At 43.4% G+C, this 22420-nt stretch overlaps 1 long non-coding RNA gene and 1 pseudogene across 1 annotated transcript in view; one reads left to right on the top strand and one right to left on the bottom strand.

Annotated features, from left to right (window-relative positions):
• The window catches only part of LOC129639203 (uncharacterized), a 270346-nt gene that overhangs the window by 238193 nt on the left and 9733 nt on the right, over positions 1-22420 (bottom strand). The window lies entirely within an intron of this gene.
• Positions 20536-22235, top strand: LOC129639202 (sorbitol dehydrogenase-like; annotated as a pseudogene).

Raw genomic sequence — 22420 nt, 5'->3', positions numbered from 1 at the left:
ATCTGCTGTCTGGATAAATCTAAATAAAACTGTGTATTTAAAAAAAAATTTAACCTCTTGACGTCCTCCCCATTTTTTCAATGGGGGAGGGAGAAGAGGAAGGTGAGTAAATACTAATAAAGTTGTCCAAACAGCTTATCTGAATAGGCTCTATTTTTTCCGCATGTCTCTCCTTAAAGCTCCAAAGTGTGTTTTTTGATGCAATTGTGGGGAATCTTAACATGTCATTACCTGTGGTCACTCATTTACCAAACATTGGGCTGTGAAGTATCAACTTCCTTATCTGCTCTTGCCACAATTATCCCTACTTCGTTTGTCTAGTTCCCTTGAGACAAGATGCCACAGTATATTTAGCTTGGAAATTTTCTCACAACACATACCCACAAGAGAAGCAGTACATGTATGCTCAGGAAAGAACAGGATTTGGAGCCTCAAACCTAGATTTCAGTCCTGGCTTTGTGCCTAACCAGCTCTGTAACCACAGACATGCTACTCACTCTCTCTTAAATGCAATGGCCTTCCCTGTAAAATGGATGGCTATAATCCAATGAGAAAATGTACATGGAAGTGATTTGTAAATATAAGGGAGTATAAAAATAGTATTGATTGTTCTCATTCTAGAACTCGAAATGGGATTTCCACCTTGTGCTCACTAAGGGTGGGAAGGGGCAAACATGGCCTTTGAAGAGCCTTCTGGTGGTCTGTAGAAGGCCATGGTCTGGAATGTTAAGTTTCATTCTGGCTTTAAGACTGAAGGACTGACCCTGCAACCCTTATTTACATGAATCCTTCAATGACTTTTCATGAGTCTAAACTAGAAAGTCAGCTCCTTTTTGCACAGAGCTCCTTCCTGAGGATTCTGAACCTTTCCCTCTTCTGACAAAAGATGTGTCTTTCCCAAGAGGGGACGAGAAACACAGAAGGCGGGTTAATTTCATGTAGCCTGCATCTTCTGAACCACCAGAACCCACTGGCCAGACATTGGAGGCCATTGATGACTCATGCCAATTTCAAGAACATGTTGTTATAACTGCATCTTCCTCACTGAGTGAAGGTTTTAAATAGCTGAAAATCACCACCACACCTAGGAAATGAGATTTTTCCCAGTTTGAATAACAGTTACGGGCAAAGTATACAACATTACTTGTGAGGTACAATGACATATTAGCTAATGTTAAAAAGTGAAAGACACCCATTATGAGAATGCAGTGGATATTTTTAAGAATTATTAGATTCATTCTGAATGTAATTTAGATGTGGAAATCTTATTATTTTTAAAAGCACAATTACTAAAAGGACTAATGCATGTATCACTCCCTGTTCCCCCCAGTAGTATTAATAGAACACAAAGAGCTAACTCCTGTTGCAGTCTCAAGAACTTGAATAAGCATAACGTTTATAAGTTTCTTCTCCTATTTAGAAACTTGTAGGTACCTGAAATAAAACTGAAAGAAGTTCCAGCTGACCATGGGAGAGGTTCAGTCAGAATTTTTTTGAGGTGGTGGTGGTGGTAATCCAACTGATGTTGACATGTTTCTATCTAGAATCAAGACAAGGCATTCAACACTATGATACATATGTTATATAATAATTGCCATGATTATACCTGTGAACAAATTGCAGATATTAGATTTATATTTGATTTGGTTTATTGACTTTCATCCCCAAAAGAAGAGTAAGAAACTTGAAGGTGTGGAGAAAAGTGAACCCTTATACACTGTTGGTGGGAATGTAAATTGGCATAGCCACTATAGAAAATAGTATGGAGGTTCCTTCAAAAATAAAAATAGAGCTACCATGTGATCCAGCAGTCCCACTCCTGGATATATATCTGGAAAAGATGAAAACTCTAATTTGAAAAGATACATGCACCCTAATATTCATTGCAGCACTATTTACAATAGCCAAGACATGGAAGCAACCTAAGTGTCCATCGACAGATGAATGAATAAAGAAGATGTGGTACATATACACAATGGAATATTTGTTGCTGTTGTTCAGTCGCTGTCGGACATGTAGCATACCAGGCTCTTTTGTTCTCCACTATCTCCCAGAGTTTGCTCAAATTCATGTCCACTGTGTCGGTGATGCTATCTAACCATCTCATCCTCTGCCACTCCCTTTTCCTTTTGCCTTCAATCTTTCCCAGCATCAGGGTCTTTTCCAATGAGTTGGCTCTTCGAATCAGGTAGCCAAAGTATTGCAGCTTCAGTTTTAGCCATCAGTCCTTCCAATGAATATTCAGGGTTGATTTCCTTCAGAATTGACTGGTTTGATCTCCTTGCTCTCGAAGGGACTCTCAAGAGTCTTCTCCAACACCACAGTTCAAAAGCATCAATTTTTCAGTGCTCAACCTTCTTTATGGTCCAACTCTACCACCTGTACATGACTACTGGAAAAACCATAGCTGTGACTATATGGACCTTTGTCAGCAAAGTAATGTCTCTGCTTTTTAATATGTTGTCTAGGTATGTCATAGGTTTCCTTCCAAAGGGTAAGCATCTTTTAATTTCATGGTTGCTATCACTGTCTGTAGTGATTTTGGAGCCTAAGAAAAGAAAATCTGTCACTGCTTCCACTTTTTCCCCTTCTATTTGCTATGAAGTGATGGGGCCAGATGCCATGATCTTTGTTTTTTGAATGTTGAGTTTTAAGCCAGCTTTTTCACTCGCCTCTGTCATATTACAATGGAATATTACTCAGCCATAAAAAAACAATGAAACAATGCCATTTGCAGAAACATGGATAGACCTATATAGCAGCATACTAAGTGAAGTAAGCCAAAGATAAATATCATATGATATCACTTATATGTGGAATCTAAAATATGATACAAGTGAATTTATATACAAAATAGAAATTGACTCACAGATACAGAAAACAAACTTACAGTTACCAAAGGGGAAAGGGTTGGGCATGAGATAAATTAGGATTTGGGATCAACAGATATATACTATTATGTAAGATAGATGAACAGCAAAGACCTGCTGTATAGCACAGGGAAATATATTCAATATCTTATAATAACCTATAATGGAAAAGAATATATATATATATATATATATATATATATATATATAACTGAATCATTTTGCTGTATACCTGGAACACTGTTAAAGTAACCATACTTCAATTTAAAAGAGAAAAAATTTTAAAGAAACTTTAATACATGCATTTTAATGTGCTTCTTAGTATTTGTAACCCCTTTCTTAATTGAATATCTGTTAGATTGTCTTACTTGGCTCCCCTCTGTCTTCCTTTCCTGGGTACTGCCCCTCCCTCCTCAGTCCACATGGTTATAGGGGTGGCTACTGACAGCTGTGTACAGTTTGTACAACGTGACTCTCACTTCCTTGGCCACAGGTGACTAGTCCAGGGGTGAGCAACCGCCCGTGATTTGGAATTGAGACTAAGAGAAGATTGGTCTCACTCTGGTTAGCTGAGCCTATAATACAAATGCAGCTGGGAGGAATAGTCATCTACTATCTGCAGACCAGGGAACAGAGAAAGAAAGATTCATGCTGACATGAAAAGAGAGGCAGAGACAAGAAGGAGTGAAAGAAAATTCCTGACTGCTAACCCAGTGCCTGGTCCCAGGTCATTCCTGAAGCCTGGCTACATTCTTATCCCTGGGTTCCTTGACAACCTCAGGGTCTGTAGAATAAATTCCTCCTTTTTGCCTAAACCAGCTAAAGTAGGTCTCTAGTCCTTACAAGCAAGAGTCCAAATGACTGCACTTTCAAATTTTAATTTTGGCATTCTTCACCTTTGAAAGAGATATACTTACTGTAAAGCAAAAAGAATTTGCACTGAAAGGTCCATCTAGGCAGGAATGATCCTGGCACACCACAGCGTCTGGCATATACTTTGTGGTAGGTCCTCATAAAATGTGTGCTAAATGAATGCATAGAGTCATTTGTTCCAAATTACCATGCATGAGCTCTAGCTGAGATTCAAATAAGGCTCAGTACCCAAGAATTTGTGACTTTCCATTTTCTAAATCTTACTGCTAAAAAATAAAAATATTAAAACAGCTACACTTAACCATTATCCCACTACTTTCAAAGCTAGATGAAAGACAGAATTGCATGGTGCATGCGTGCTAAGTCATGTCCAAGTCTTTGCAACCCCATGGACTGCAGCCCGCCAGGCTCCTCTGTCCATAGGGATTTTCCAGGCAAGAATATTAGAGTGGATTGCCATTTCCTTCTCCAGGGAATGTTCCTGACCCACAGATTGAACCTGTGTCTCCTGCATCTCCTGCATTGGCAGGCAGATTCTTTACAGTAAGCCACCTGGGAAGCCCAGAACTGCATGGTAGTTACAAACAATGGCACTGGAATCAGACTGATTATATTTGAAACACAGCCCTGCCCTCAGGCCTCTCTAGGTCTCAGTTTCCTCATCTATAAAATGGGAATAAGAGAAGTATATATCAGACATTTGCAGGATTACAGAAGGTTGTCCATGAACTGTGGTATACAGTAAGTGTTCAATAAATGTGAATGACTTATGATGATCTGGGGCCAACTTTTAAAAAATAAGAGCAATCTGTAGGAATTTCACTTAGTATACTCATTTTGATGAGCTGCTGTTCTTATCACTGATAGAACTCTTCTTTATGACTTCCTGCAGGACAGCTTGGTGGTAGGCTTCTTCAGGCATACCCACCTGGGTACCAGCATCTTTGCCTCATCTATTGACAATTCTCTGAGGAATCCCAAACATGCTGTTCTCTTCAGGCCCCTCTAATCAATTTTTCAGGTTTTAAAAGTCTGTGATGTAATAAATGTGATATTTTCTCCCATCACAGGATTTTCTGCCATTCTCCAAATCTATTTAAAATGTTCTTGAAATCATGTTCCTTATGTGTGTTTTTTAGTCTTTACCTACTAAAGTATGTAGGGATAAAATAAGGTATCATGGGTTTGCTTTAAAATAATAGTGAAGGAGAGTGAGTTAGGGTAGGGATGAACAGGCATAGTCACGAAAACTAGGTGATTGGTACCTGAAGATATTAACCTGCTTTTCACACACTGGAAATTTTCCGAGATAAAAATGATGCCTAAAAATGTTCTTAATCCTTCCCTCCAACACTTCTTCAGCCTGAGCTGTGTATAACTTTATTCATACAAAACGTAGGGTTTTTTCTCATGTATGTTGCTGCCAGAAATGCCTTGAAATCACAAACTGCCTTCAAAAGAGCAGACACACACAGTGTTTGAGCACAATTTAGATGCAAGTTTTGAAAATATTTAAACTGGTTTCATTCCCATTTTGATACTAATGAAGGAAATAGGTTAAAAAATTAAAGAGGAACTGCCTCTTTATTGGGGACTTTGGCAGATCATTTTCTGTTTACAAACAAAATGCTAAAATAAAGTATGCGCTGCTCTTAACACAGATGCAATGGGTTAGTGAAAGTGAAAGTCTCTCAGTCAAGTCCAACTCTTTGCAACCCCATGGACTATACAGTCCATGGAATTTTCCAGGCCAGAATACTGGAGTGGGTAGCTGTTCCCTTCTCCAGGGGATCTTCCCAACCCAGGGATCAAACCCAGGTCTTGCAGGTGGATTCTTTACCAGGTGAGCCAGAAAGGAAGCCCAAGAATACTGGAGTGGATAGCCTATCCCTTCTCCAGGGGATCTTCCTGACCCAGGAATTGAACCAGGGTCTCCTGCATTGCAGGTGGATTCTTTACCAACTGAGCTATCAGGGAAGCCCAATGGGTTAGTGAATACCCATTAAAAGACACACATGCAACATAAGTCAATGTCTACCTTCGATCAGGAGGATTTTTCATTTATGCCTTATTGTCATTGCCGGGAGAAGGGAATGGCAATCCACTCCAGTATTCTTGCCTGGAGAATTCCATGGACAGGGGAGCCAGGTAGGCTACAGTCCATGGGGTCACAAAGAGTCCAACACGACTGAGAAACTAACCTTACAGTCAATGAGCCAAATTTATCATAGCAACAGTAATGGGATGTTACTAACAAGAGCCTTCTCCCACTGTTTAACCTTGGTTGCAAGCTTTGCAGAAGGTTCCTGCCATGGCACTGCTGACAATAGTAGGCATCAGTTATGTGGCCTTAAATGACTAAGGACCAAGTTAGAGCATCAGGAAGTGGCTGCCACTCTCTAATAAGGGCATTCAGGAACAGTGGATAAATTAGAAAGAAAATAATTATAAACTGGACTGTGATCAGCACCTTTATATAGCCATCAGTGCTAATCATCTGTCTTCAGGGCCCAGTGGAATTGGGGACTGGTTTTCATGGGCAGTGCTTTTCATCCAAAGACACAGGCTTTCAGCTATGTTGCTGGTAGTGAGGTTCCACAGCCACCCTCTCCTTCTCACCCACCCCCCAGTCCCTTGGAGCAAACACATGTGGAAAACCAGCTGGTAGGGTTGAAAAAGCAGGGTAGGGCCAAAGAAGGGGGCAAAGCTAACTGCTCCCCATGGGATCCAGCTCTGACCTTGACCTCATTAGCTCCAGGTTCCGACTGAACTAAATCAGCCCAGATGGCTTTAGGAATAAGGTAAAGATTGACTTCAGGAAAAAATGGGGAAATAAATTAACAGCTTGCTAGCCTTACAGTGATCGGGAGGTATGGTAAGGAAGACATTCTAGTGGATTTTCATAGTGAAAACTTGCCAGAACATTTCAAGTTCCATATGTTTTACTGTGATTACTATTATTTTCAACTAAAGATGTGAAATTTAACTTATTTTCCCCAAAGAGAAGTACTAAAATTCTAATTTTAGAATTTTAGATTTTTTTTAAAATAAGACCACTGAAGCCTTTCCTTTGAATAAAATGCATTTGTCCTGATACACTTTTCAAGGGAAGAAATAGAACTAATATTCACTGAGTATCAGTTCCCACTATCACCTTTCATTCTCACGCTAATGTCTCAACCAGAGAGGTGTTATTATTGTCGACCTTGAAACCGGAGGTCAAGAGAGGTTAACTAATTTGCCCAAGGTCATACATATGTCTATTAATAGTTCAGTTCAGTCATTCAGTCATGTCCGACTCTTTGTGACCCCATAAATCGCAGCACGCCAGGCCTCCCTGTCCATCACCAACTCCCGGAGTTCACTCAAACTCATGTCCATCGAGTCCATGATGCCGTCCAGCCATCTCATCCTCCGTCGTCCCCCTCTCCTCCCGCCCCCAATCCCTCCGAGCATCAGGGTCTTTTCCAATGAGTCAACTCTTCGCATGAGGTGGCCAAAGTACTGGAGTTTCAGCTTTAGCATCAGTCCTTCCAATGAACACCCAGGACTGATCTCCTTTAGGATGGACTAGTTGGACCTCCTTGCACTCCAAGGGACTCTCAAGAGCCTTCTCCAACACCACAGTTCAAAAGCATCAATTCTTCGGCACTCAGCTTTCTTCACAGTCCAACTCTCACATCGAAACACGACCACTGGAAAAACCATAGCCTTGACTAGATGGACCTTTGTTGGCAAAGTAATGTCTCTGCTTTTCAATATGCTATCTAGGTTGGTCATAACTTTCCTTCCAAGGAGCAAGCATCTTTTAATTTCATGGCTGCAGTCACCATCTGCAGTGATTTTGGAGCCCCCAAAAATAAAGTCAGCCACTGTTTCCACTGTTTCCCCATCTATTTCCCATGAAGTGATGGGCCCAGATGCCATGATCTTAGTTTTTTGAGTGTTGAGCTTTAAGCCAACTTTTTCACTCTCCTCTTTCACTTTCATCAACAGGCTTTTTAGTTCCTCTTCACTTTCTGCCATAAGGGTGGTGTCATCTGCATATCTGAGGTTATTGAGATTTCTCCTGGCAGTCTTGATTCCAGCTTGTGCTTCTTCCAGCCCAGAGTTTCTCATGATGTACTCTGCATATAAGTTAAATAAGCAGGGTGACAATATACAGCCTTGACGTACTCCTTTTCATATTTGGAACCAGTCTGTTGTTCCATGTCCAGTTCTAACTGTTGCTTCCTGATCTGCATATAGGTTTCTCAAGAGGCAGGTCAGGTGGTCTGGTATTCCCATCTCTTTCAGAATTGTCCACAGTTTGCTGTGATCCACACAGTCAAAGGCTTTGGCATAGTCAATAAGGCAGAAATAGATGTTTTTCTGGAACTCTCTTGCTTTTTCCATGATGCAGCGGATGTTGGCAATTTGATCTCTGGTTCCTCTGCCTTTTCTAAAACCAGCTTGAACATCCGGAAGTTCATGGTTCATGTACTGCTGAAGAGGAATTTGAACTTCCTTTGTCTCCCCTGGAGAAGGCAATGGCACCCCACTCCAGTACTCTTGCCTGGAAAATCCCATGGATAGAGGAGCCTGGTAGGCTGCAGTCCATGGGGTCGCTAAGAGTTGGACACAACTGAGCGACTTCCCTTTCACTTTTCACTTTCATGCATTGGAGAAGGAAATGGCAACCCACTCCAGTGTTCTTGCCTGGAGAATCCCAGGGACTGGGGAGCCTGGTGGGCTGCCGTCTATGGGGTCGCACAGAGTCGGACATGACTGAAGTGACTTAGCAGCTTAGCAGCTGTCTCCCCTTGAAGCCCCCCGAGCTGTCTGCACTACCAAATCATTTACCATTGAGAGTACATAAAATAATTACAGGAAGTGTTTGCTAAGAATGTCTGTGTGGTTCAAAAGTAAGTCAATAGTCCTTATCAAATTATTAACTTATACCAGAAAAGATCGTCTGGAGCTCTTGTATGGCAACAGCTGGTTTGTGTCTTCCTGCAGCTCCCAAAGTTATATCAGTGAAAATATTGAGCTAAATGGCTCCCAAATTTATTAGAAAAAAATGTGAAACATAGTTTTGATGTTGGAGGAAGGAAAATACATTGTACATGGATAGTTGGAGCATTATGATACAGTGTTTTCTGTGACCCTATGCAAGTGCAGTTCAATGACCTAATTAATGGCTAGAATATGGCTTGTATGCTGGAGGGCAGGGCAGCATAGTTGTTCCCAGGCTGGTTTGGCAAAAAGATAGATCAACACTGGGGCTTCTCTAGTGGCACAGTATCCAGGTGGTAAATTATCTGCCTGCCAATGCAGAGGACACAGGAGAAGCAAGTTTGATCCCTGAGTTGGATGATCCCCTGAAGAAGAAAATGGCAACCCACTCCAGTATTCTTTCCTGGAGAATTCCATGGACAGGGGAGCCTGGCAGGCTACAGTCCATGGGATCCCAAAGAGTTGGACACAACTGAGCACACATGCATACACACATAGATTAAGACCTGTGTAAGACAACACATGTTTAGCAGCACCTGGATTAGAATACCAGCTTAGTATAGAGTTAGAAGAGGGTGTTTGCTATGACCAGTGCGTTCTCTCAGCAAAACTCTATTAGCCTTTGCCCTGATTCATTCTGTACTCCAAGGCCAAACGTGCCTGTTACTCCAGGTGTTTCTTGACTTCCTACTTTTGCATTCCAGTCCCCTATAATGAAAAGGACATCTTTTTTGGGTGTTAGTTCTAGAAGGTCTTGTAGGTCTTCATAGAACCATTCAACTTGAGCTTCTTCAGCATTACTGGTCGGGGCATAGACTTGAATTACCATGATATTGAATGGTTTGCCTTGGAAACGAACAGAGATCATTCTGTTGTTTTTGAGATTGCATCCAAGTACTGCATTTTGAACTCTTTTGTTGACCATGATGGCTACTCCATTTCTTCTGAGGGATTCCTGTCCGCAGTAGTAGATATAATGGTCATCTGAGTTAAATTCACCCATTTCAGTCCGTTTGAGTTCGCTGATTCCTAGAATGTCGACATTCACTCTTGCCATCTCCTGTTTGACCACTTCCAATTTGCCTTGATTCATGGACCTGACATTCCAGGTTCCTATGCAATATTGCTCTTTACAGCATTGAACCTTGCTTCTATCACCAGTCCCATCTACAACTGGGTGTTGTTTTTGCTTTGGCTCCATCCCTTCAATCTTTCTGGAGTTATTTCTCCACTGATCTCCAGTAGCATATTGGGCACCTACTGACCTGGGGAGTTCATCTTTCAGTGTCCTATCTTTTTGCCTTTTCATACTGTTCATGGGATTCTCAAGGCAAGAATGCTGAAGTGGTTTGCCATTCCCTTCTCCAGTGGACCACATTTTGTCAGAACTCTCCACCACGACCCGTCCGTCTTGGGTGGCCTTACAGGGCATGGCTCATAGTTTCACTGTGTTAGTCAAGGCCGTGGTCCATGTGATTAGATTGGTTAGTTTTCTGTGATTGTAGTTTTCAGTCTGATGGTTAGCCCTCTGACAGAGAAGAATAAGAGGCTTATGGAAGCTTCCTGATGGCAGAGACTGACTGAGGGGAAACTGGGTCTTGTTCTGATGGGCGGGGCCATACTCGGTAAATCTTTAATCCAATTTTCTGTTGATGGGTGGAGCTGTGTTCCCCCCTGCTGTTAACCTGGGGCCAAACTATGGTGGAGGTAATGAAGATAATTGTGATCTCCTTCAAAAGATCCCATGCATGTACTACTTCACTCAATGCCCCCAACCCTGCAGCAGCCCACAACCCACCCATGCCTCTGCTGGAGACTCCTGGACACTCACAGGCAAGTCTGGGCGAGTCTCTTGTTGGGTCCCTGCTCCTATCTCCTGGGTCCTGGTGCACAAGGTTCTGTTTGTGCCCTCCAAGAGTCTATTTCCCAGTCCTGTGTAAATTCTGGCAGCTCTATGGTGGGTTTAATGGCCACCTTCTCCAAGAGGGCTTATGCCAAACCCAAGTCTGCTGCACCCAGAGCCCCTGCCCCTGCGGCAGTCCACTGCTGAACCGTACCTCCACAGGAGACGCTCAAACACAGTTCTTTCTCAGTCTCTGTGAGGTCCCTGGGTCCTGGTGTGCACAAGGTTTGTTTGAGCCCTCTGAGTATCTCTGGCAGGAATGGGGTTTGATTCTAAATGTGAATTCACCCTCCAACCATCTTGCTGGGGCTTCTCCTTTGCCCTGAAACTGGTCATAGCAAACACCCTCTGCCAACAACACAAGAGAAGACTCTACACATGGACATCACCAGATGGTCAACATCAAAATCAGACTGATTATATTCTTTGCAGCCAAAGATGGAGAAGCTCTATACAGCCAGCAAAAACAAGACTGGGAGCTGACTGTGACTCAGACCATGAAATCTTTATTGCAAAATTCAGACTTAAATTGAAAAAAGTAGGGAAAGCCACTAGACAATTAAGGTATGATTTAAATCAAATCCCTTACGATTATACAGTGAAAGTGACAAATATATTTAAGGGACTAGATCTGACAGACAGAGTGCCTGATGAACTATGGATGGAGGTTCAGGAGATTGTACAGGAGACAGGGATAAAGACCACCACCAAGAAAAAGAAATGCAAAAAAGCAAAATGGTGATCTGAGGAGGCCTTACAAATAGCTGTGAAAAGAAGAAAAGCAAAAAGCAGAGGAGAAAAGGAAAGATATACCCATTTGAATTCAGAGTTTCAAAGAATAGCAAGGAGAGATAAGAAAGCCTTCCTCAGTGATCAGTGCAAAGAAATAGAGGAAAACAATAGAATGGGAAAGACTAGAGATCTCTTCAAGAAAATTAGAGATGCCAAGGCAACATACCATGCAAAGATGGGCTCAATAAAGGACAGAAATGGTACAGATCTAACAGAAGCAGAAGACATTAAGAAGAGGTGGCAAGAATACACAGAAGAACTGTACAAAAAAAGATTTTCATGATCCAGATAATCACGATGGTGTGATCACTCACCTAGAGCCAGACATCCTGGAATGTAAAATCAAGTGGACCTTAGGAAGCATGACTACGAACAAAGATAGTGGAGGTTATGGAATTCCAGTTGAGCTATTTTAAATCCTGAAAGATGATGCTCTGAAAGTGCTGCACTCAATATGCCAGCAAATTTGGAAAACTCAGCAGTGGCCACAGGACTGGAAAAGGTCAGTTTTCATTCCAATACCAAAAAAGGCAATGCCAAAGAATGCTCAGACTACTGCACAATTGCACTCATCTCACATGCTAGTAAAGTAATGCTCAAAATTCTCCAAGCCAGGCTTCAGCAATATGTGAACAGTGAACTTCCAGGTGTTCAAGCTGGTTTTAGAGAAGGCAGAGGAACCAGAGATCAAATTTCCAACATCCGCTGGATCATGGAAAAAGCAAGAGAGTTCCAGAAAAACATCTCTTTCTGCTTTATTGCCTATGCCAAAACCTTTGACTGTATGGATCACAGCAAACTGTGGACAATTCTGAAAGAGATTGGAATACCAGACCACCTGTCCTGCTTCTTGAGAAACCTATATGCAGATCAGGAAGCAACAGTTAGAACTGGACATGGAACAACAGACTGGTTCCAAATATGAAAAGGAGTACGTCAAGGCTGTATATTGTCACCCTGCTTATTTAACTTATATGCAGAGTACATCATGAGAAACGCTGGGCTGGAAGAAGCACAAGCTGGAATTAAGACTGCTGGGAGAAATCTCAATAACCTCAGATATGCAGATGACACCACCCTTATGGCAGAAAGTGAAGAGGAACTAAAAAGCCTGTTGATGAAAGTGAAAGAGGAGAGTGAAAAAGTTGGCTTAAAGCTCAACACTCAAAAAATTAAGATCATGGCATCTGGTCCCATCACTTCATGGGAAATAGATGGGGAAACAGTGGAAATAGTGGCTGACTTTATTTTTCGGGGCTCCAAAATCACTGCAGATGGTGATTGCAGCCATGAAACTAAAAGATGCTTACCCCTTGGAAGGAAAGTTATGACCAACCTAGAGAGCATATTGAAAAGCAGAGACATTACTTTGTCAACAAAGGTCCGTCTAGTCAAGGTTGTGTTTTTTTCAGTGGTCATGCATGGATGTGAGAGTTGGACTGTGAAGAAAGCTGAGTGCCGAAGAACTGATGCTTTTGAACTGTGGTGTTGGAGAAGGCTCTTGAGAGTCCCTTGGACTGCAAGGAGATCCAGCCAGTCCATCCTAAAGGAGATCAGTCCTGGGTGTTCATTGGTAGGACTGATGTTGAAGCTGAAACCAATATTTTCATCACCTGATGCAAAGAGCTGACTCATTTGAAAAGACCCTGATGCTGGGAAAGATTGAGGGCAGGAGGAGAAGGGGACGACAGAGGATGAGATGGTTGGATGGCATCACTGACTCAATGGACATGGGTTTGGGTGAACTCTGGGAGTTTTGATGGACAGGGAGGCCTGGCTTGCTGCGGTTCATGGGGTTGCAAAGAGTCGGACACGACCGAGTGACTGAACTAAACTGAACTGATGTATGGATGTGAGAGTTGGACCATAAAGAAAGCTGAGCTCCGAAGAATTAATGCTTTTGAACCGTGGTTTTGGAGAAGACTCTTGAGAGTCCTTTGGACTGCGAGGAGATCGAACAAGTCAATCCTAAAGGAAATCAGTCCTGAATACTCATTGGAAGGACTGATGTTGAAGCTGAAGCGCCAATATTTTGCCCACCTGATGTGAAAAACAGACTCATTGGAAATGACCCTGAGGCTGGGAAAGATTGAAGGCAGGAAGAAAAGGGGACGACAGAGGATGAGATGATTGGATGGCATCAGTGACTCGATGGACATGAGTTTGAGCGAGCTCCAGGAGTTGGTGATGAATAGGGAAGCCTGGCATGCTGCAGTCCATGGGTTCACAAAGAGTTTTGGACATGACTGAGCGACTAAAATGAGAACTGAGTGCATATAAGGAAATCTCTTATTGTGGTTTAGATTTGCATTTCCCCTATGACTAATAATGTTGAAAATCTTTTCATATGCCTCTTGGGTATTTGCATATCTTCCTTGGAGAAGTCATGGTTTCATTTTGATTCTCCAAGAGGTGTGCGAAGCATTGTGTGGCAGGTAGGGCCATCTGGAATAGAAGTAGTAACGCTGATAATCCATATTAAATATCCACTAAGCCCTTTGACCACATTACAGAATTAAATAGCTTAATTTATAGGAAAAAGAAAATCCATTTTTCTAATGGCAACAAAAATTGTTCTATTCATGTGGCCTTAGCTGAGAATGAACAAGAACTATTTAATGGGGGAAGCTTGTTTAGCAGGAAGAACAACTTACTCATCCCTAAGCCTCAAAATTCCAGAACATCTTATTGGAACCCAGATTCTGCCAGGATCATTGGTGTGCACCCTTGTGTATGTTGGAATAACAGCAAAAGTCTATCATAAATGTGCACCTTATTTCTTTATTTCTCAACTTAATTGGGTGCATTCCACTGTACTTTAGTTGACCCTAGAGAAACTTTTTCCTCCATGTTTGGAAAAAAATTCACATATTTCTCTTCACTGAAAATGAACTCTTATTAGACAATAGTTTGAATATACATTTCTTCTATACTAGATTATTGCATCAGGATTCCCTTAGGAGGATTTGCCGTATTTCTATCAGAGGCCTAAGGTTGAGATGACTACCCATCTCTGGAAGGGCTCTGGATAACCTGATAAATTCAGACATTTGGAAATACTTGGTCAGCAGTCTGTGACAAACAGGGAAGGCAAAGGAAAACAGAACTCCAAAAGTCATCAATCTAAATTAATTAACCCAGTGACATTGTCATAGAATTTTAGCTCCACTGCAGAAACCAAGTGAATTCAGGTAGGTAAGCTTTTTTTGTTGTGGGATGTTTATTTACAATGAACTGCAGAAGAGGGTTAATCTAATGGGATGCAGGACTGCATTGGAGGTGAAATGCTTTGTGACCAACATCCATTTGAGGTATCAATTAACTTTTAATTCTCAGAAGGAAACAAAAGCAGCCCTGCACAAAGACTAAATTGGGGGTGGTATAAGGGGCACAGAGCTCATGGAAACTCGGGCCTGCTACCTTTTTTGTAGCAGGGAAAGGCCTCCTTATCTAACACAAAGGGACTGAAGAGTAGGGAGGGAGAAGGGTGAATTGGTGTGTGGCCTGTTAACTCAATGATGTTTCTAAAGCCTGAATGGAAGAGTCAAAGCCACCCAAGTCAAAACAGCGCTAAGTCAATAGCTTGGCCGAGACATCATGACCTGAATGGAAATGCAAATGGTTCAGTCCAGTAACGGCTTTGGGTGTCACTTGGTCCACCAGCTCTTCCTTCCGCGGAACCTTTTCTGCTGCCCATAGAAGAGCAAATCACCTTTCTAGATATTGGATCCCAACTCCAGGGAAAACCCAGTATGTGCCAAACCAAATTAAGAGAGCACAAAAATTATAGGGTGGTAATTCCCAATTAAAAACAGAATATTTACAGCACTCAAGGTTTCCCTAGAGTCCTTTTAAGCCATGAGCCATGTGATTTTGAAAAAGTGGCAGCTGTGGCCCTACAGAGGCATCTCACATCCAACAGGGAAGAAAATTCTCTCCATGAAGTACTGTTGTGGACATATTCGGCTTCTGACCACCAGACAACACAGGAGTATATAATTAGTTTGTTTTCCAAAGAGGGAACCACCTCATGCTTTTCTTCAAATTCAATCAAAACATACACATTCTAAATAGAAACACGTTCTTTCGAAACCCCTTTGCCTGAGCAGCTGTCTGGGCCAGGCCTGGTCGAAGATCCTCATTGTATTCGTCTCTGCGCTCCAGCCAGTAAATGCTCGGCTTTGTTCCCCCCACCAGCAGAGGCAGTCAGGCTGTGTCAATGGGCTCAGCGGCCCTAATGATGGGAGGCAGGTGTCCTCAGAGGCTGCCCAGGTGAGGGGGTCAGCCTGGGTAGCATGACTTGCTCACTTGTCCTCAGTTTACAAAGCTATCTTCCACACCCGCCCCCAGTCAATTAATTACTGCCATCAGCGTGCTCACCCCTCACAAGTGAAAGGAGTATACTCAGGCCTGCTGGGGACTTTTGCAACTATTCAAGAGCTCTGAAGACAACTGAGAGCCACTGTTTTCCAAAGGAGGTGGGATGGTGGAGCTCTCTCCAGCAACTCTACAACATGAAATCATAACAATATGAAAGAAATAAGCAGCTGCTCAAGCCTTATGAAGTAGTTGCTGACAGCACCAAGGTGGCCTCTGGGCAAATGCCTATCAGGACAAACAGACTCATATTCTCAAGTTCCCCCCCAAAAAAGAGAAGGCCATGTTCTTGTCCTTAGTTAATTTAAAAATGTCCATGCAGGAGATAAGCCAAGTGGACAGAGTAAGAATCACCTCTTATGCTTGTGCATTCTCAAGGCCCCAGTCTGCACCTCCTCTCATTTTGTCTTCCACAGTCCAGGGAGGTAAGCAAGGTGAGAAACCACAGCCTCACATAACAGATGAGGAAAGCAAGTTCAGAGAGGTTAAGGGATGTGCCCGTAGTCACACAGCTAATCAGCACAAGAACTAGGGCCAGAACCCAGGCATAAAAGCAAATAGAGCTGAAGCCGAAGCTACAGTTGGAGTTGCAGAGGTGGTCTTGCAAGGTCCAGGGGAGTGCAGCTTGGTTAGTCAGGGCAAGCTCTGCTGGGAAGGAAACTGGCTTCTGATGGCCTGGAAGGGAGACTGAGTTCTTCTGTACAAAGAGCTCACCACTGGCATTGGAACCCAATTTGTGATGCTCTGTTTATTCTGCCTACATGGGATTTTAGTGTTTCTAAAAAAGACCTCGCAGGATCCCAGAGGTTCTCCTGTATGCAGAGATTCTGCCTAATAACAGTTTCTGAACTCCTGCACAGGGAGCCCTCTCTTCAAGAGTCACCAAATATCACCTGTCTGCTGGCCTCAGGGTCCATTTGAGTAGGCATTGTATTATTATAACCTGCCTTAATTCTAGGAGGCTGAATTAGTGTCCAGGCAATCTTGCCTAATGTGGGATCATTTTATTTTAGGTTCTCTCTCTCTCTCTCTTTTTTTTTTGTCTGTGCCTGGGTATGCAGGATCTTAGTTCCCTGACCAGGGATCGAACCAGCACTCCCTGCAGAGGAAACACAGAGTCTTAACCACTAGACTACCAGAGAAGTCCCAGGTGAGATAATTTTTCACCAAAGTGGCATCTGTCCAAGGCACTGAGAGGAAACAGCTGTCTCTCTGCAGCCTAATGACTAAGAGTCAGTCAGTTTCTGGGTTCAAATCCCAGCTTGGCCATTCGCCATCTCTGTGACCTGGGGCCAATGATTTAAATCTCTCTGAGGCTCAGTTGACTGATCTGTATAAGGGTGAAAGTGTTAGTTACTCAGTCGTGTCCAACTCTTTGTGACCCCATAGAATATAGCCTGCCAGGCTCCTCTGTCATGGAATTCCCCAGGCAAGAATACTGGAGTATTTCTCTCTCACATTGCCAACAGATTCTTTACCATTTGAGCCACCAGGGAAGTATGAAAGTGAAAGTCGTTCAGTCGTGTCCAACTCTTTGTGACCCCATGGACTATACAGTCCATGATATTCTCCAAGCCAGAATACTGGAGTGAGTAGCCTTTCCCTTCTCCAGGGGATCTGCCCAACGCAGGGATCAAACCCAGGTCTCCCACATTGCAGGCAGATTCTTTACCAGCTGAGCCACAAGGGAAGCCGCTGTTGGGGTTAATAATGAAGATTAAGTTAGATCATGCACAAAAATCAGTCTAGTGCCTGGTGTACAAGGTATACTTATTATATTTCAGCTGTTAAAATTATTATTTTTCTTGCTTTGACATTTAAATGTGCTGCTGCTGCTGCTGCTAAGTCACTTCAGTCGTGTCCAACTCTGTGTGACCCCATAGACAGCAGCCCACCAGGCTCCCCCGTCCCTGGTATTCTCCAGGCAAGAACACTGGAGTGGGTTGCCATTTCCTCCTCCAATGCATGAAAGTGAAAAGTGAAAGTGAAGTCACTCAGTCGTGTCCGACCCTCAGTGACCCCATGGACCACAGCCTACCAGGCTCCTCTGTCCATGGGATTTTCCAGGCAGGAGTACTGGAGTGGGGTGCCATCGCCTTCTATCAACTGTTAAATGGTGAACACAGTATCTGACACAAGGTAAGTGCTATGCTATTGTTACCTTCCATAATCATAATGTAGTATTATTATATATAATACATTATATTATGTAGTAATAGCATTATTAGTGTCTCACTCTGCTCCCCTCCTCATGTCTTATCCTGCAATCAAACTCATCTCCCACTTCTGTGCCTTTGCATGTGCTTTTCCCTTTAATTAGACGGAACTCCCATTTTTGGTTTTGTCTAATAACTTGGTTTCTCTTTCAAGACTCAAATCAGGAGGCATGTCTTCCAGGAAGTTTCTGAAAACGCCCAAGGATGAGATTGCTGCCCCATGACACCCTGTGTGTTTCCCCCACAACAGCACCCGCCACACTCTCATAACCCCTGGTCTACACTAGACTGTGTGCTCTTTGGAGACAAGCACTCTTTTGTATCTCCTGCATCCCTCTCTGCCTAACACCTAGCAGAGGGTAGACCTACATACATTTGTTGAAGAAATGATTCATGACGGCAATGACAATCATGATTATAATTACCAATAACAATGCAGCCTATGAAGAATCTGTGAAAACAAATATTTAAAGGCAGCAGTACCATGTCTACAAATACCATCTTATGCTGGATGAAGGTGCTGTTGTGGTGCTGTGGAGGGTGTGCACAAAGAGCTCTACCTGTTCTGGAACTCCCCCTCTCCTGTGGCCCATAGCTCCTCTCAAGCTACCTGAACAAAATCTGAACACCACCAAGGATGACTGACTGAGGCAAGACCCAAGGGACCACCCTCCAGTGCGTCCCCTTTCCCCCATGGCATTTCCACATGGAACATCCTTTCTGTTACAGGAATATTCCTGAATCACATATTCCACAGGTAGCTATGGTCCTATGGAAGACCACTGCATTTGGAGCCAGAAGCCCTGGACTCAAAGCACTGCTCTGCTTCTTACCTGGGTGCACTTACTAACATATGGCAGGGGGCATCTTCCTCTACAGGCACTGTGGTCAGAATGATTTAACTGGTGAACTAGTTTGTAAAAAATAAATAAGTAACAATGTGGCCCACCATTTAGTCTGGGGAAAAATACTCAAGGACCCCAAGATAAGGGCTATACAGTGACAAACTTTATTTTCTTGGGCTCCAAAATCACAGCAGATGGTAACGGCAGCCACAAAAGAAGCTTGCTCCTTGGAAGAAAAGCCATGATGAAGCTAAATAGTGTATTAAAAAGCAGAGACATCATTTTGCCAACAAGAGTCTATATGCTCAAAGCTATGGTTTCTCCAATAGTCATGTACAGATGTGAGAGTTGGACCATAAAGAAGGCTGAGTACTGAAGAATTGATGCTTTCAAACTGTGGTGTTGGAAAAGACTCTTGAGAGTCCCTTGGACTGCAAGGAGATCAAACCGGTCCATCCTAAAGGAAATCAACCCTGAATATTCATTGGAAGGAAGCTGAAGCTTCAATACTTTGGCTACCTGATGAGAAGAGCCGACTCATCGGAAAAGACCCTGATGCTCGGAAAGATTGAAGGCAGGAGGAGAAGGGGATGACAGAGGATGAAATGGCTGGATGGCACCACCGACTCAATGGACATGAGTTTGAGCAAATTCTGGGAGACAGTGAATGACAAGGAAGCCTGGCACATTGCAGTCCATGGGATCACAAAGAGTCAGACATAAAGAACAACAACAAAGTCCAGCTCTGGAAGGAAAAGAGGTGCACATGTTTACTTCCTGACTCCTTAGCATGTGTTCCACCGTCTCCTCCCCTGGCAGCAGCATTGGTAAAACCTAACCTGTTACCCTGGATTAAGGGACAGGTGAACCAAATCAAAGAGGTCTCCAGAACAACAGAGCCACATGATCTTAAGTTAGCTGAACTTGGGTAGCCCAGTTGACCAGAGTCAGGCAGTCACCACTCTGAGATTCAAGAATTAAGAATGGCTTCAGCACTCCTGGCAGTCAGCTCAAGTCGTGCCTCATGAGTCTGGAGCTCTTCCCTCTGCCCCTGGAAAATTACCTCAGCAAACATTTCTTTTTTTTTTTCAACCATGCCTTAGAGCATGTGGGATCTTACTTCCCCGACCAGGGATTGAACCTGTGCCTCCTGCATTGGGAATATGGAACCTTAATCAGTGGACCACCAGGGAAGGCCCCCAGCAAGCACTTCCTGAGGCCTGCTAATCTGAACCTCAGCAGCAATCATTTGCCAAGTGCCAAGGACTCTACACAGCTCTCATCCTTACAACTCATTCCTACTCTTCATCTTATGTATGAGGTCGCTAAGACTTAAGTAACTTGCTCAAGGTCACAGAGCCAGTCAAAATCAAGGAGAGATTTCCAATCTGAAGCTACTGAAGCTGGGAGTCAGCTTTACTGATGCGAAAGCCCCCATTTGTAGCTGTGCAACCATACTATCAGCTAAGTCCCTAAGTATGAAAGACTGGAAAGGCTACACACATGAGTGAGGCTGTGGCTCTTTTCTCCAAGAGCTCCTGGTCTAAAAGAACATATAGACACATTCAAAGATAACAGTGATCAGTGCTAGGATAGAGTTCATAAAACAGGATCTGATCCCAGAGAACGGAATGATGAAGTGCAGTTGGCAGGAATTTAGAAAGAGTCTCAAAAGCTGGCCTTGTCCCTTAGACTTTGTAAATCCAACTGATTTCATTCTTATTCGACCTCTTTCCCCACTTGATTTCTCTCCCTTCCTTTAGTATCTGTCCTTCCTGAAGCTGAATGAAGTGGGCATAAAATCCTTAAGCCATGTGTCCCCTCACCATTGTCCCTGGCACTTTCCCTGCTACATTCCACTCATTGCTGGTTAGCAGATTTAAAAAAGATGACTTTTAAGATTCCTTCTGATCCTTAGAGTTGAAGATTCTCTGAGCAATGTGCTCAGAAGCAGAGAGATTCTCAAGAGCCATCTGCAGAAATTAGCAAAGATCTACTCAACACAACCATGAATTCACCTTGAAAAATTCTGAATTGCTTCCCTATTTTATATACTGTGGGATCCCCAGCTAGAGTTGCCAACAACTTTCTCTTGGTTTTTAAACTGGATTCAACCACTTTCACAATTTAAAATCTGGGAGAACCCTCCAGGGGCTGCAAACTAAACCATCTCACGAACAGCAGACAGCAGCCCTGACCGAAAAGGAGGGAGGGACAAACATGGCAGCAGCCAAGCCTGACAACCTCTGCTTGGTGGTGCACGGACCCAGAGACCTGCGCTTGGAGTACTATCCTATCCCTGAACCAGGCCCAAATGAGGTGCTACTGAAGATACATCCTGTCAGAATTTGTAGTTCAGATGTCCATGGCTGGCAGCATGGTCGAATCAGAAATTTTGTTGTGAAAAAGCCAATGGTGCTAGGGCATAAAGCTTTGAGAACAGTCATAAAAGTGGAATCATCGGTCAAGCACCTATAACCAGGTGATCATGTTGACATTGAGCTTGGAGCTCCTTGAGAAACTTGATGAACTCTGCAAGACTGGCCGATACAATCTGTCACCAACCATCTTCTTCTGTGCCATGCCGCCCGATGATGGGAACCTCTGCCAGTTCTACAAGCACAAGGCTAATTTCTGCTACAAGCTTCCTGACAATGTCACCTTTGAGGAAGGGGCCCTGGTTGAGCCACTGTCTGTGGGGATTCATGCCTGCCGGCAAACTGGAAACAAGGTCCTTGTGTGTGGAGCTGGGCCAGATGGACTGGTCAATTTCCTCACAGCCAAGGCGATGGGTGCAGCTCAGATGGTGGTGACCGATCTGTCAGCCTCTCGGTTGTTTAAAGCCAAGGAAGTTGGGGCTGATTTCATCCTCCGGACTCCAATGAGAGCCCTCAGGAAATAGCCAAGAAAGCAGAAGGCCTTCTGGGCAGCAAGCTGGAAGTCACCATCAAGTGCACAGGAGTAGAGACCTCCATCCAGGCAGGTATCTACCAGACTCATCCTGGTGGGCTGGTGCTGGTGGTGCTGGGCTCTGAGATGACCAGTGAGCCCCTCATGCATGCAGCTACCTGGAAGGTGGATATCAAGGGCATTTCACTACTGCAAAATGTGGCCAATGGCGATTTCAACACCTGCATCCAAGTTTGTGAATGTAAAGCCCTTGGTCACCCATTGGTTTACTATGGTGAAAGCTCTGGGGGCTTTTGAAACCTCCAAAAAGGGTTTGGGGTTGAAAGTCATGATCAAGTATGACCCCAATGACCAGAATCCATGATGCGAATTGGGCTCTGTCCTTGTGCCCACTCTCAGCATCTTGGGGCTAAGTGTTTGGCTGGGCAGTGTGAAAGTTTCTTTTGAACAGTAAGAATAATTAATAATTGTGTGTGTGCTCAGTCATGTCTGACTCTTGCCAACCCCACGAACTGTAGCCCACCAGGCTCCTCTGTCCATAGGATTTTCCAGGCAAGAATACTGGAGTGGGTTGCCATTTCCTTCTCCAATAATAGTTAAATAATTAATAAAATTATCAAATAATAAAAATAAATAATT

Source organism: Bubalus kerabau, chromosome X, assembly GCF_029407905.1.
Source record: "Bubalus kerabau isolate K-KA32 ecotype Philippines breed swamp buffalo chromosome X, PCC_UOA_SB_1v2, whole genome shotgun sequence".
NCBI lineage: Eukaryota > Metazoa > Chordata > Mammalia > Artiodactyla > Bovidae > Bubalus > Bubalus kerabau.
This window is presented reverse-complemented; position numbering and strand designations above follow the sequence as displayed.